A 16,808-nucleotide genomic window follows, 5' to 3' on the forward strand; every position below is an offset into this window, starting at 1 on the left:
TTAAACTTTTGTCTCCTAAAACTTTGTTTACTCATAATATTAATGAACTTTAAACTAATAGTCAACTTTTTGATATTTCAAAAACAAGAGATTACCAAGTTAGTATTTACACATATAAATTTATCAATAAAATTCTTTCTTCTTATTTTGAATTTTTTTCTCTGTTAATAGCAATCTCCATAGCTATTACATGAGGGGCATCATATCTGGTACACCCATTTAGAAATATGGTTAGAGCTTCTTTAGTAATTAGAAATTTCACCCCCTCTGTATGGGATATTATTCCAATTGAAATAAGAAATTTTAGTTCTTAGGAGGTGCTACAAAGTGTTTTGTATACATTTTTAAAATAAATTTTATCTTATCTATCTTACTATTAAAGCTACTACAATTGCTGTAGCTATTAATGTTAAAGGATTAGAGTAAAAAATTTAGGGAATGTTTAGGAGGGGTTCCAAGTAAATTAAAAAAAAAACAAAAAACTATGCATATGAAGGTTTTCAAAACGGCACATGAGCAATATAATAGGCAGCACAGTGCTATCCTAGGTAGTAATATCATAGAAACCTGTTACATGCGCTAATTTGACTGGAAATTAAAAGTTCTAGTGCCCTTTTTAAGAGTCAAAAAGTTATTGGAGGGTAAGAAGTCATCCTCTTAAGCCCATTAATTTGCTAAATACTTCTAATCAAAATTTTTAGCTAGCCATTTGGTTCATTATATTTGAGTGGTCAAGTAACTTATGTCTCTTGGGATATTGGCTATGTCAACAACCTACATTTGTGTAATTTGCCAATATTGCTTTAAAACTATTTCAAAAGACACGCAAAACAAAAGCCAATGTTTGTAAAGTTGTCAGACAAGAAAAAAATGAGTACAACAAATACCTGAACCATATTGAATATGACTTACCACCTCAAGCCAACACTACACAATATCCTTGCTGCCTTTCTTACAAACAGTGATGGTAATGCTTGCAGTTGCCTTCACTGTAATTTTCTAGCTACAGGATTTAGCCTATATCTGTATTTTCAAAAATAAGAGCTGTTCACAACCATTTGAGCTCTCTGATCCAATAGCATCAACACAATTATATTCCACCAATGGGTATAAAAGACAGTCTAATCTAATAATGGAAATTTCCCATATGTTTTGTTTGTATAGTCTTTATCATTAAGGTCAAATATCAAATAATGGGGAAGATTCTATGGTATGTCTCCCTAGAAATAGGAACATAATGACATAACAATAGGCTTTTTTCATGTTTTTACCTTAAATTGTATATCCAACAAGATAAGGTGGTGATGAGTTTATGGGGATTATGGCCCCAACCCCTAGTAAAAGTCTTTCAGTTTCCCAATTTAGGATTGGAATCTCTTGTGTAATTATGCTGAATGTGATACTTTGGACACTGATATGGTAGGTGCAAAGGATCCAATTCTTCTGGGTTGAGGGGGATTATGTAGAGTTTCATTAAAAGAAGATATATTATAACCTGAGTGTCTCCATCAGACCTATACTAAGCAGTATTTTCTTGTAAAAATCAGGCAGATTCATGGAAATTGGAATTTTTTTGTGTGTTTCCTTATTAAATTATGGACACATGTGTACACAGATATGATGCATAGGATGGGGGAGGGGTAAATTGTGGTCATTTGGACCTGTCTCAAGCTAGCATGAGACCTCCATCACCACCATTCAGTTTACATGCAAGTATATTGGATAGAATGCCAAAAATGTATTTCGTTTTCAAGTGCTGAAGGTACAAAGCCATATTGGACCCAAATTTGCTTATATAGTCTTAAATTATACCCAGTATGGTTTGTTTTTCTAACTTTTTGCTTTGACTTGTTTTTTAAAATTCTTTAGCCTTATAATCTTGTGATTAGGTGGGGTCTCATATCAAAGGTTGCAGTCCTAGTAGCCAAATGCATCACTAATTTTACTGACTATTTTTCATCAAATAATTTTTTCTTGAAATTCTTCATCTTCTTGAGTAGTTTTAGGTCAAAATGCAAAAGTAGGTGTTTACAGTAGCTTCGAATTAAGAGAAAAAAGAATAGTGAACATTTGTGGAAACTTTTTAAATCTGCTAAGAACCCTTCTAGATCTTTACATGATTTCAGACATTTTTTTGAAACTTACATCTAGGGACCATTTTTTCCCTTTTCTTAGGTCAACTCATGCCTGAAAACCACAGTTGCACTGGGTATCTCTTGGTTTTTTGAAAATTACAAAATTTTTAGAGTGGTACTGCATTTTCATATTGTTGTAGTGTTGAAACATGAAAATAAATAAGCTAAATTAATTACCTAAACTTGAAACTACTTTTCATAATTTATCCATTTACAACCTGTAGATTCCCTAACTCAACTACACCTTCAAAGGGAAGCCATACCTTCCTTGCAGGTTTTGTGTTCATATTTTTAGCTTGTTTTTACTGATTTTCCCCTTAGGTTCATACCCTCTACTGCCAAAACTAACTGCACATGTAGGTCTTTTCCATTGAAAGTTTAACTTGTTTTTGAATTTTTTAGATACATTTGGCTATTTAAGTTTTCACTTAACCTATTCAAATGATCAAATTTCATTTTGATCTTCCTTGGTATTTTGAAAATTATTCTAGGAACTTTAGCAATGACTTTTTGTAAAATGTGTTGCTCTTCAAATAGGAAAAAAACTCCCCTAATGCAAGTAAGGAATTATGTCATGGCAATGTAATTTGAAAAGTATTAATTAGGTATTGAAGATCAACTTATACTTATACAGCTATCCTGGATTCTAACCTGCCATGGGAAATTGATCGTAAGATATTTAAGGCAGCAATTGATACCTTAAAGAAGAGAAATATTGTTTAATAAGGATTAAAGCTTGAAGAAGTCAATTTTTAATGGGACGCGATTTATCCATAATTTTTGATTGTGCAGAAGAGAGCGGGAATGAGTAGGAAGAGCCGTATTGGTACCGGCCGGCCTAGTGCCTTAAACTGCTGGGGACAGGTAGCTCAGGTACTCGCACTTCCCACAATCAATAACAGTGTATTATTGTTCATAATCGTATATATCCATTGTTCGCAGACTGGAGCAGAATAGCGCTTCCAGTAGCTAGTTTTTCTGAAGAAGAAGTCAAAGAGGTGAAAGGACTTGTTGTTAGTCCATATACCTCCCTACAATTTTTGGAACTGGAAGATCATCCTTAGTCCTGTAGGGGTGCAGTGGGTTTGACCTTAGCTACAGGACCCAGAGATCAAACCTTGCTGTAGCAACACAAAGCAGGGACCTTAGTAGTCAAGAAGCATTGTTAATCATATTACTTCTATTTAAGATCATTGCTAGTCTAGTGCATATAGAGTTCAGTGATCATGGAAATTAAACCTTATTGACCATAGGAGGTCTAGAGATTAATAATCAAATAAATGGACATACCATGTCAAATAAATATGACAATTTAATTTTTGACATTAGCTATTCCTTTATTTTCAGAAATGCAGATTTTTGTGAAAACACTAACAGGGAAGACCATTACCCTAGAGGTCGAACCATCTGATACTATTGAAAATGTCAAGGCTAAAATCCAGGACAAGGAAGGAATTCCACGTGATCAACAGAGAATTTTCTTTGGAAGATGGACACTAACAGGGATGGAAGGTGGAAAACAGCTGGAAGATGGAAGAACTCTTTCTGACTACAATATTCAAAAGGGTGAGTTGAAATTGGTCTTTGTCTCTCAAATTTGAAATATTCTATTTTTCATTACCATTCTCATTTCTGTAAATTATGAATGAGACCTTGAAGATCTGAGGGATGTTCCAAAAGGCATTTATGATTAGTAATGGAAAGGCATCTGTAAACCTACAATCTTTGTTCTATTTTGTTGTTGCTCTGTAGCATATTCTTTCATATTCATGGTCATAATTTGTCAGAGGGGGCAATGCTGTTTCCCACTAGAACCCAGCTGATTTAGGGCCATGCCTCCTTGGCCTTTCTAAAATTCTGATGCCCTCCTTGTGATATGTAAAATTTTGTTATTCAAAATTTAATGTGTTTCCACCTGAAGGAAGTTGAAAAGGCCATTAACTTGGTATCTTTTTTGGAGTTGTCCTCAAGGCATATTTTATACTAATGAAAAATATTGTTTGAATACAATACCTTTTATAAAACGTATAACATCACTGCAATACTATCAAAAACCTCTTTTTTTTAACACATTTGAATTTGACATCATTGACATGATTTTTTTTTTTTTTTAATTAAGGTCTAAAGTAGTCAGCCAAAGTGTGCACGTCATGACCCACCAAGATATTGCCACGCCCCACTGATTGTGTGCATGCTCCATGTTGGGAATCATAGCTGGAGCCCCTCCATTACTTACAATTATAAGAACAGTCAAAAAAACATGATGTTTTGGCACAAAAATAATGCAAACAATATATTGTTATCAAGGATAATTGGGTTCTGGAATGGACCTTTAGGCTTTAACAATAGTTTTATGTTTTTAACCCATTGAGGGCAAATTGTTCTCAGAAAAAAGCTATAGGTCTTTTGAGAAGGTATGAATCTATGCCATTCAGCCATCTCATTTGTTATGCCTTTTCACTTCATTGATTGATTTTACTCAAAACGTTTTTTGATATTTTATCAAGGCATGTGAATGTGGGGTTGTACACAGGAGAAGGGGGACCTTTGGGGCCTGGGTCAACCTGAAATCATAAATTCATCCCCAACATCTGAGCTTTTATCAACTTATCAACAAAATAAAAATTATCATTACCCCCTCCTCTCCTTCAAAAAATTCCGTTCCAGATTGGATATGTGCTGTATTGCTTGGCCTTGTTTGTCTTGGCATCATATCTGGTCATTCCCTTATGCCACAATGTTCCATAAACTGTTGGTTCTAGACATGAATTTTTGTTTCTTTTGGGTCTCATTTATTTCAAAGATGGAATGGCTGGGGATTTAGTGCCATTTCAAAATGAAGAATTTGGTCAAAGTAATAAAAGACTTGAGAACCAAATTAGAGTAAAGCCAAGAAAGATTGTCTCTGTGAGAGGTAGAGCTGGCATAACTTTTTCAGAGTTACATAAGACTGATTACCTTCACTTTGTCATAATAGAGTATCATCCCAAGGCAGATAGGCATTGAGTAAGACTCAGATAGTCTGTCAGTTCTGTGAGCCCTTTGATGGTAATATCAATAATAATAACTGTTCTTATTATATTTGATTATTCATTTTAATTATTGTTTGTTTTAGGTTTGACTTATTCAGTGACTATATTTCTTCTTGTTTTTGGTTTCAGTTTCTCTTCACCCAGTTCCAGTTCCAAAAATTGTAGGGAGGTATATGGACTAGCAACAAGTCCTTTCACCTCTTTGACTTCTTCTCAGAATAACTAGCCACTGAAGGCGCTATTCTCCTCCAGTGTGCAAACAATGAATATATGCAATTATGAACAATAATACACTGTTATTGATTGTGGAAAGTGCGATTACCTGAGCTACCTGTCCCCAGCAGTTTAAGGCCACTAGGCTGGCCGGTACCAATACGGCTCTTCCTACTCATTCCCGCTCTCTTCTGCATAATCAAAAACTATGGATAAATCACGTCCTTTTAAAAATTGACTTCTTCAAGCTTTAATCTTTATTAAACAATATTTCTCTTCTTTAAGGTATCAATTGCTGCCTTAAATATCTTACGATCAATTTCTCATGGCAGGTTAGAATCCAGGATAGCTGTATAAGTATTTGGAATCTTTGCCAAGGAGCATAAACGCTTAAGAGCAACAGTCTCCTCACTCTGAGCCTGGCAATCAAATAATATATGCTGGATTGTTTCCTCTGCTGAAAAGCAGATTCGGGATAAAGGGGAATAATGTAGCTTCCAATTAAATAACAAATTATTTAGAAGTAGGGCGCCTGATTTCAGCCGGTAATATAGCACTGTATTTAATCTTGTATGAAATGGAGATAACATTAATTTACTGTGATTTATTTGGATCTTTGCCTGATAATATCTCGTGAATTGAGGTCAGAAGAAGGACTAGGAAATAACATGGAAACCTTTGCTGCTAGAGAATCAGCCATATCATTATATTTGATGCCTTTATGACTAGGAACATGTTGAAAATAAACTTCATTTTCTTTGATCTTAAGATTAAGAAGCTGTCTTCTAATATTATATAAATCTTTGTCAATAGCAATTCTATTAATATTTTGGATCAATAGTAATGCTGATTTAGAGTCGGAGAGACAGAGTATATTTTCAGATTCAATGTTATAATTTATAAGTACATCCAAAGCCAGGCGGATGGCACATAATTCAGCAGACAAGATAGAAGATCCCGATGGGAGAGGAGAATAGATGTTCAAATTCAGGGATCTGTATATATTTTTCTATAGTTGGGGTAAGCCTTTGAGATGTGTTTAGCCAAAATAGTCTGGATCTCGTAATTAGGAATCAAATCTTTACTAATAGAGATAAGTTCTACTTGACAGCTTGGAGGACTCATTTCCCATGGGGGGGGGGCTCAGTAAAGGGATATGCATAAAGCGAATGTTGATTCCAGTTTGGGACCTCCAGTTGAAACTGATTCCATGATGAATGGGCATTGGGACAGGCTGACTTCTGAGCAAAGGTATGTGCATATACAGCATGCTTGGCTTCATAAGCCTGGATTTGCGAGAAATATTTTTATCCTTAGACTGGATGCTCTTTCACTTAGGGACACCAATCCCGACAGTATTCTTAACTTTGACAGAGGAGTATGCTTATGCACACCCAAAACTATTCGAATAGCAGAATTTTGTAAAGATTCAAGGATTTTGAATGAGGATGGAGGACGAGCTGAAAATATTTGAATCCCACATTCTATATTTGAACGAGTATATAATTTGTTAAAATCCAAAATAATTTTTGGGTGACATCCCCACTTACTTCCAACAAGTCTCTTTAGAATACAAAGTCTCTGAATAATCAGAGATTTCAAAGAATTAATATGTTCATGCCATTGCATTTTAGAATCCATTAATAAACCAAGTAACTTCACTGAATTGCAATATGGGATCTCCCTTGAGAAAATTGTGAGTGGTTTAGGAGGATCTGTAGTGCCATTGGTAAATATGATGGCTTTAGTTTTACTGATTGAGATTGGGAAGCCAAATGCTAAAGAAAATCTCTGGACTAAACTTATATCCTGTTGAAGAAGGCCAATATCCCTTCCTGACTTCCAAATAATCAAATCATCTGCATAAAGGCCAAATGATGCATGAGATACTTGAAATTCAGAAACATAAAAGTTGAATAGAAGAGGGCTCAATATTGCACCTTGAGGAAGTCCTCTCGTAATGGGACATTGCTCACCTCTAGACTGATTTACTTGAACGTAAAAATATCTATCAGTTAGAAAAGACTTTATAAAACTTATAAAAGAATGTGGGAAGTCAAGATTTATTAGGATTTCCAATAATTTATTGTGGACTACGTTTCCATAGGCATCCGACCAGTCAAAGAGAACAACCATTGTGACATGTCTTATTTTAAGAGAGTTACAAACATCAATTTCTAGCTGGGTAATGTTGTCTAAAGAGCTATGTCCTTTTCTGAAACCTGTTTGTTCACTAGGAAAGAGATTGTTGACTTCAGCAAACCACTCAATTCTTGATAAGACAAGCCTTTCCAGAACTTTACTAAAGGAAGGTAAGACTTAAGATCACTAGATGAATAAGAAGGTTTTAAAGCTGGAAATACCTGAGCAATCTTCCAAGCATCTGGGAACTTTTGACTTGACCAAATAAGATTATAAAGACTTAAGAGGGCTGTATGAACCACCTTTGGGGACTCAAGAATCCACTTCATATAAATACCATCATAACCTGGGGAAGACTTGATGTTAAGAGAATTAAGTGCTACACCAAATTCATCTTGGGAAAAAGGTTTTATCAGAGTACCCTTATAAGAACAGGTAAGAGGGAGATTAAAAAAGGATAATCTGAGCAATCATTTTTAAAAATATGAGTAAACAGATCTGCCTTCTTTTTATCTGAGACAATTGGATACCCATCCTGAATGATATCATATGTACGGTCATCATTAGGCTGCTTTCCACTATTTAGTGGGAAAACCTTCACTTTGCTTGGGGAAAACCTTTTTAAAACTGACCAAATGAAGTGTCATCTAATTATTGATATTTATTTTGAGGCTAGTTTAAATAAATCTACAGAAATAAAGAATAATCTGTAATAACCAAGGGATGAGTCATGCTTGACAATGTCACAATGTTATATTCTCTTCAAAAATCATAGACCCTCTGGTTTTTATTAAGTTTGAAGAAGTTCTAGGTTCCAAAGATAGAATGGCTGGGAATTTTGTGCCATTTCAATGGAGGCTCTGATATGTCAATTCTGACACTTTGTTGTTTTGCCATTTTGTCACAATCAGTTTTAATATTCTACAAGCTACTTCATCCCTTGGGGTCAAATTTACTAGGTATCATGCTTGGGAAAATAGTTTGGTAGCTTTTGACTGAAACTTACCAAATTCCAGTCTTATCTGATACACAAGTTATTTTACACCAATACACCTTATACACTGATATACCATATCTTACAAGTTATCATATACTTTGGAATATAGTTCAGCAGCTTTTGACTACAACTTGCCAAATTCCAGCCATATCTGAAACACAATTGTTGTTATGATAACCGCATGATTTAGCCAGTCTTTATGAAAATGAGAAAAATTAAGTTTTGAGCTGTTATGAAATATTCGTCTTCTAGGGGCAATACACCTAAGCTGCTCAAACATGGATCCTGCGCTGTTTATGAGGACTGTATAATCATTTCACCACCAACACTTTTTGTGCAAATGTTTTTGTAGCTGTACCAGCTTGGGAGACACTAAACGTTCGTGATGTCTGAAAATTACAACTAATTGTATTAACACTGCTAAAACTTGTCAAATGGTACTAAATGACCATTGAATAGTCAAATGCAACTAAATGATCATTGAAGAGTGAGGAGATTAAAAAGTACAAAAATTAAATGCCAAGCCTTTTTTATTATGTTCAGGCTGAACATACTAAAGGGTTGTATTCAGGATTTTTGTCTTTTGGGGGGGGGGGAAGTAAAAAAAACTTAAAAAATGCATACAAAAATTGTATATATTCATTTTTTTATACTTTTACGAGTCGGACAAGCATCTCAGGGGGGGGGGGGGTCAAACCCCCTTCCCTTGATATGACCTTGTATTCAGTCCTGATATTCCATAACGTTTTTCACCTTTAAGACTAAATCTAAGGAAAATATTTCCAGAATGTGAAAACTAGAAATCACACAACTAGAAAACAACATACCTTATTACTATGACTTGAAACTGCTCAGATGCTCATAAAATGATGTTGTCAAATCTGATATATTATTCTATAGTTATTTCTTTGCCCTCATATTGTATAAACATCATATTGTATGGGTTAAACATATTAAGCATATATATATATATATATATATATATATATATATATATATATATATATATATATATATATATATATATATATATATATATATATATATATATATATATATATATATATATATATATATATATATATATATATAATCAATTTGTTTTTGTAGTTATTGTATATTGGTTTCTTGACTTTTTGGTAGTAATAAGAAATACAAATTCGATGTTATTTAAAAACTTATCTATGTATTATGTATTATTACTTGACTTTAAAGATGCTCAAAACATTTCTGGGGATCAGTTGGGGTCTAAACTTTAGTCTTCATAGGTCTCTAAAGAAGCTCATTTCAAGCCATAAATTTTATATAGACACTCTTACTATACACAGATATCTTCGGTGAGCAGTTGCCTTCCTGAACTTGCAATCCTGTCTTCTTCAGGGCTGGAGTTTGAATCCTGGTGTTACTGCTTGTTTAGTTTGGAATAGGGGCATGTAGTGTGACTAAGCTCAGCCAGAATCGACTCAGCTCTAAATTTGTACCTGGCTAATTGTGGGGAAGGTAAATAAGAGGGGTGTACGGAAGCACTGGGTGGCTGTCCCCCGTTTGCACTTCCTGGCTGAAGGTTTATGAAGTGGAGATTAGCTCCGCTATTCTATAAAGTCTAGTGCCACATCCTTTACATTTGTACCTTAACCTAGGGGGCAAAAGGTATTTTATTTTAATCTCCTTGGCACTCTAGAATAGTTCAAATCGTGCTGCTTACACACTGGTAAATACTCTTCCTTATGTGCTTGAAATCCAGTACCATTGAAACAACAGCCAATAAAAGGGTAATTACCCAAAAGTTATCTCTGCTATTGCTTCTTTTGAAAATAACTTCCTACTTAGTTTCCAATTAGGGCGCCAATTCAGTTTACAGTTGGGGTAGACAAGAGCCACAAATTCTCGTATGGTGTCGGAATGCACACAGGGCATAGGTCTACCCAAATTTTATAATTTTTTCTGGCATGTCAAGAAATGGCAGTTTTTTTTGTCCCAAACCTACCTGGCACAAATTGGTGTTTATCTTTTTGATATACTATTTCTTTAGTCAATTTTATTTCGTCTCTGTTCTGTCTTGATTATGGCTAAATTTGGTGTTTTTATGAATACTCTGAAGGTTTTACTTTCAATTTAGCTTATACTCAACCTTTAGCTTCAGATTTGAAACTGTTAATTCGTATGACATATGACTAACCCCAAGTAAGATAGCCATGATAATGGTTTCCATGCTGATGATTGAGTAATTTAATAAATATTTTAAAGGAAATTATTCTTCTAGTTGTAATTGATAATGATTTTTTGTGTGTTTGAACTGTCCTAAGATCAAACATGTACACCAATTATGCCATTCAAAGCGAACAGAATTTTTGAGTTTTTCTTTATTCTACTTGGGCTTGTTTTCTTATTCTCAGAATTCTTGGCTAGTAATAGTGGACTCAAAATAATTACTGAAATATTCTTTGAATAAAAGTTTGAAAATAGCTTGTTTCATTGCAGTAATTGTAGCCTCAAAATAGTTACTGGTTAATTGGTTGAAGAAAAGAGAGCTTCGAAAATTTCTTTTCTGGTTTTATTAGTTGTATCTTAAATTTCATTACACGAATTGTTTTGACAGTGTTTTCACATTGCTCAGATTGGTTCAAAAGATATAAAATTGCTGTTTTTTAATTTGTTGAAGAAGGTTATCGAAAATTGGTTTTTTTGTTCTACACCAGATTGATCTTGAATATCATTTTATTTTTTAATTTACAAAGAATATTTTGGAACAAATCATTTTCAGAATCGACCCTCCTTGTTTTGTTGTGCCTCCGTGCTGGCGTTATTGAACCTTCTCTTCGTCTTTTGGCCGAAAAATAGAACTGCGACAAAATGGTTTGCCGTAAACGGTATATACGTCTTCATCCTCGTGCCTCCAACTGCAGGAAGAAGAAGTGTGGACATACCAGCAACCTCCGCCCAAAGAAGAAGCTCAAGAAGTAAACTGTTTACTTATGTATTTATGATTGTATAACGTCAGTCATAATACAAAACTGTTTATGATCAGTTTCATATTGTTGTTATTTTTCAGGGTAGAAGTTCGACATACTTTGTCTAATCTACATACCAAAAGTGCTATATCTAAAAATGGAAATTTATAAGAAAATGCTTTCCGTTTGCCTCATCATCTTCTATAACATTGCTACCAGAGGCGTATTTTGCTATGGGGGAGGAGAGACAGTTGCTCCTGACTCCAGTTTGGCCCCCCTTCAGCTGAGATTTAGCATCTTCAAAAACATAGTCAAAATTTAGATAGACCTACATAATTCAAGCATCCAAAGAAATAAATTAGTTTTTTTTTAAGTAGGCCTTTGCCTATATGGTAGTATATATCTCATTTTTCACTTTGCTTGACTTGGGAAAATTGGCTCCAACTTTGCCCTACCCCCCCCCCCCTCAGGATTTAGACGAAGTTATGCCAATGATGGCCACCTGGAAGTCTGGGATTCCTTTTGCAGATCTCTGATGTCAAAATTGACCGAATTTCCCAGTGGGAGGGGGTAGAGGTTATGTTTATTATCGTAGCTTTGTTTTTTACATTTTAAGGGATTGGAATTTACGTAAAAGGCTGAACTGAGTCCCCTGCTGAAACTCTTTGCTATGGAAAACTCTTTGTAACTGGTGATCAAGTGTCAATCAGTGCTTTTCAAATCGTCTATTCAGCTGTTGATTACATTGGGGTTCAAGCATTGCAACTATTGTGATATTTCGCAAGGATATTTTCTTCTCTTCAAAGTTGGGTAGGTCTTCCAGAATTATTTTCGGAATGTTCGGCTGGAGATGATGTTTTCAAGGTTTTTTTTTAGCTTGGCAGATATATGAATTGATAATATGCAATCAAAGATCAGGTGATGAGTTGATTAGGTAGTACTTTGTCGTGTTGGAAATTACGTCATGACTTCAAGCTCGTTCAACGTCTTGGTTAAAGATTGGTTGGAATTTAGCCATATGGTATGTCATATTATCCGCCTTTTTTGAGAATTAGTGTTCCATTTGACCTAACTGCACATCTAAAGTAATTCAAACGATATCAGAAAATCTTTTGCCCCAAAATAAATTGAATAATTTATTTATTTGCCATTTTTGGCAAATTTGCCATATTTGCCATTTTCACGGTCACGAGAATGTTGGGGCGGAGGGGCAGAATTATAAAAAAAAAATCTAAGGTGATTTTGATGTTTTTTCGATTTTTACAAAGAAAATACAAAACAAAATATTTTCAATGAAGATACCAAAAAAAAAATTCAAAATTGAGGAGGGCAAGAACTTCCCTCCCCCAACTTACATGAGTAATACCAACTAACATGACTCCCCCAACTTACATGACTAATCACACATTTCATATTTCTCTCTTTTAAGATTTGGAAAATTATATTTGAATTATCGGTAGCTCACATGAGATTGAAATCGTCCTACTGCTCAAATCTCAATCCGAGAAAACGCACCTTGAGATTTTGAGTGTTGTCGAGAGTAAAATTGCATAAGCTTCATTTCTTTTTCGGCCGTTAACGATAGTGAAAACAAATAAACAGCGTAAGATAGTCTCGCTGGAAGGACATATCCACTCTTTGGAAAAGTGTTGACGTTGTAATAAGGGTAGAACTGGTTTTTTTTTTTGCTAAGCAATCGAGGGCAATACAAGGTTCACACATAAACCATTAGAAAAAATGGAAAAAATTCTGCAAATGATAGAACCTACAGTGGTCTTATTTTACAGAATTAAGGCTGTGATTAAATGAACTTGAAAACGTCGAGGTTCAAAATCGAAGTTAGGGTAGCCGTCTGTCTCTTAATTTTCTAGAGACCGTCGATTGTCAAAAACCCTTCAAATAGCACTTATTCATTGGTGGAAATAGCAGGTTAATTATACCAGCTTGTCAATCTGGTCCCTAGGGGTGTTATTTGCGATCTGAAACGATTCTTTCTGGCAACCGACTTGTAAAAATTTCGGGTAGCTGAAAATATTCTATGGGGCTGTTAGAAAACAGGAAAAATACATCAAAAAATGGTTGCAATCATCTTACAGGTTATTGTTTTCTTCTCATGATAGTACCGATTTCGTTCTAAAAGCAATATCCTTCATAGAGTACACTTGTGAAAAAGAGCGACACATTTTATAAGATTTCTAAGCAACTAGAGGAAATAGAGCAAAATCCTAGCAAAAATTTTGTGGCATCTTCAAGAAGCTACGGCCTGATGTTAAAAGCGGTATCTTTCCGCCAATGAATACTTGAGTACTTTTTAAATATAAATTTTCGATTTTAACATGGGGTTTTTGAGTTCCATCAGTTCACTTAATCACGGCCTTAAATAAATAAAAAAAAAACTAGTTATTTTTACTGCAAGTAAGGAGCGACATTAAAACTTAAGACGAACAGAAATTATTCCGTATATGAAGTGGTTGTCCCCTCCTCAACACCTCGCTCTTTACGCTGAAGTTCGACTCTGTCACAACTCTACTTTTTAAAACAATACAAAAAAAACTTAAGCGGAAAGAGCGAGGCGTTGCGGAGGGGACAACCCCTTTCATACACGGATTAATTTCTGTTCGTTTTATATTTTAATGTCACTCCTTACTTTCAGTTAAAAAAACTTGTTTTTTTATATTTAATTTATGAACGTTTTTGAATTAATGTATGTTTTGATTTGGGCTCATCGCGCATGAATAATTAAAACGAAATTTGCGTATAATTTTTTTTTTGCTAAATGGCTTTCATAGTTTTGATCGGATGATTTTGATTAAAAAAGGCGTGGGGGAGGAGTCCTAGTTGGCCTCCAATTTTGGGTTACTTAAAAATTCAATATTTTTGTATTTTTATTACGTATATGAGGGAGTTTGCCCCCTGGTCAATACCTTGCTCTTTACACTAAAGATTGAATTTCATCCTAAATCTTTAAGAATGACCCCGCAATCACAAAAGCCGTAGAATATATAGTTGAAATCACTAAAAATACTTTAGCGTAAAGAGCAAGGTATTGTGGAGGAGACGAACCCCCTTATATACGTAATATTTTATGTTCGTTTTAATTTGTAATACTACTCATTACTTCCAGGTGAAAAAAATTATTTAATTTCTCATTTTTTTCAATAATGCTAGAAAATCCTGCGCCCCCTTCATGGAAATTCTCCTCTCATGATAAATTCCTCCTTGGAAAAATCCCCCACGTAACCCTCTCTCCCGACCCACTTCCACCCCAACGCGAAAAAGCCCCCCTGAAAACGTCTGTACACTTCATAATAACCATTACTATATGTAAACAACGGTCAAAGTTTGTAACTTGAAGCCCCTCCCCTGGGAACTGTGGGGGATTATGTCGTCCCTAAAGACATAGTTATTAGGTTTTCGACTGAGCCAAACAGAATGGTAATAATTTTGATCCGGTGACATAGGGGAAAAAATGTGCGTGGGAGGGGGTCTAGGTACCCTCCAATTTTTTTGGTCACTTAAAAGGGGCACTAGAACTTCGTGGTTGGTCATCGTGGTCGACACGATCACCCCTGGGGAAAAAATAAAACAAGTAAACACGCATCCGTGATCTGTCTTGTGGCAAAAAATGCGAATTACACATTTTTGTAGATGGAGCTTGAAACTTTTACAGTAGGGTTCTCTGATACGCTGAATTTGATGGTGGGATTTATGTTAAGATTCTATGACCTTTAGGGGGTGTTTCCCCCTACTTCCTAAAATAAGGCATTTTTTTTCAGGCTCGTAGCTTTTGATGAGTAAGACTAAACTTGATGAAACTTATATATTTAAAATCAGTATTAAAATTCGATTCTTTTGGTGTAACTATTGGTATCGAAATTCCGTTTTTTAGAGTTTCGGTTACTATTGAGCCAGGTCGCTCCTTACTAGTTACTAATGAACTTCTTACTAGTTCGTTACCACGAACTGTTTGACATAGTTTTTTCGCTCTTTGGTTGCAATGTGCCTTTAGGTATGTAATTTAAATAAATTTTTTTTTTTTCTTGTAACTTTACCGGTGATTTGCAGACAAAACTTAATGATATAATGAACTGGCTGAATGGTGTCTTGAACTACCAAGGACAATGAAATAAGATTTTTTTTGGTTTCCTGAGCTGAAGAACCGTTGTTCTCATAAGATATTTCTTCTGGTTGTTTCAAGGTTGGAAAGTCTTCGTGGCAGGTCCAAATTAAAAAACAAATTCTGAGACCATTGGCTAAGCATAAAAAGGAGAAGAAAAATTTGTAACGAAGAGAATAAAACGTGGATAACCAGCCAGTGAATAGAAAAATAGTATGCATATGTTTAGATTTGGCCCTATGGGTTTTTCTTTTTTTATTTGTTCTGAGGACTTCCATCTGTTTTTTTTCTTTCTGTTTTCGATAGAAATAAATGCTTTCTAGTTTTCTTTTTTTTCACAGGCTGGAATTATCCTAGTTTTTTCTTCATTACAAAGTTTTTAGTTTAGGTTCACATTTTCGTCAGTGTTGCCAAGAATCGTGAATATAGATAAGGAAAACTAATTAGTAAAAAAATAAATCTTAATTGTCTAATAATTCCCGAAGACAGCAACACCTTAAGTTGTTAAGTTCCATGTGTTTCCCAAGTTGTCATGTGTTGGTGCCATGTTGCCAAGAACATGTGTTTGGTGCCATATATTTTTACTCTTTTTTATCATTCCGTAGATCTGATAAATGTCGCTATCTTGAAATTTTAACCCGACGCCACTTGGGGCAGAGAGGGTGCCAAGGTTTGTTGTTTGATCTGTGAACAGTTTCACCTCTTGAAAAAAACAAAAAAAAAAATACTAGAAAACATAATTTGTCCTCGAATGAGCTATTCGTAAACTTACAACAACCGCTCGTTCTACATCGCGATAATTGAAGAAATCTTGAATGCAAATTGACTTTTGTATACTCAACAGCTTTGTGTGCAAAAGGACACTTGTTAAGTGAAAAAATATCCCTGTATTTTAATACCCTGTATTTTAACAAAATTCTGCAACCAGTGGAAGCTTTTTAGAGAATAATTAAGCCAATTAGTGAAAAAACAAAATTGTAATATCCACAAACCTCCCAGGAAATATTTCACCTAAGATAGCTCGGTACTTATCTATATCTATATATATAAAAATAAGTTGTTTGTCTGTCTGTTGACTGACGTCATGTTTGTGTGTCGACTAACGTCATAATAAGGATTGATCTGTATGTCGTCATGAAGTTGTTTGTCGACTGAGGTCATGTTTGTCAACTGATGAAATTACAGACCGGGAAAAAAATGACGACCGGGACACAGGGAATA

General features: G+C 34.7%; 1 pseudogene; it reads left to right on the forward strand.

Annotated features, from left to right (window-relative positions):
* Nucleotides 1–3,437: 3,437 nt before the first annotated feature.
* LOC136037014 (ubiquitin-ribosomal protein eL40 fusion protein-like) lies at nucleotides 3,438–11,546 on the forward strand (annotated as a pseudogene).
* The last annotated feature ends 5,262 nt before the right edge of the window (nucleotides 11,547–16,808 follow it).

The sequence above is a fragment of the Artemia franciscana genome, chromosome 16 (assembly GCF_032884065.1).
Source record: "Artemia franciscana chromosome 16, ASM3288406v1, whole genome shotgun sequence".
NCBI lineage: Eukaryota > Metazoa > Arthropoda > Branchiopoda > Anostraca > Artemiidae > Artemia > Artemia franciscana.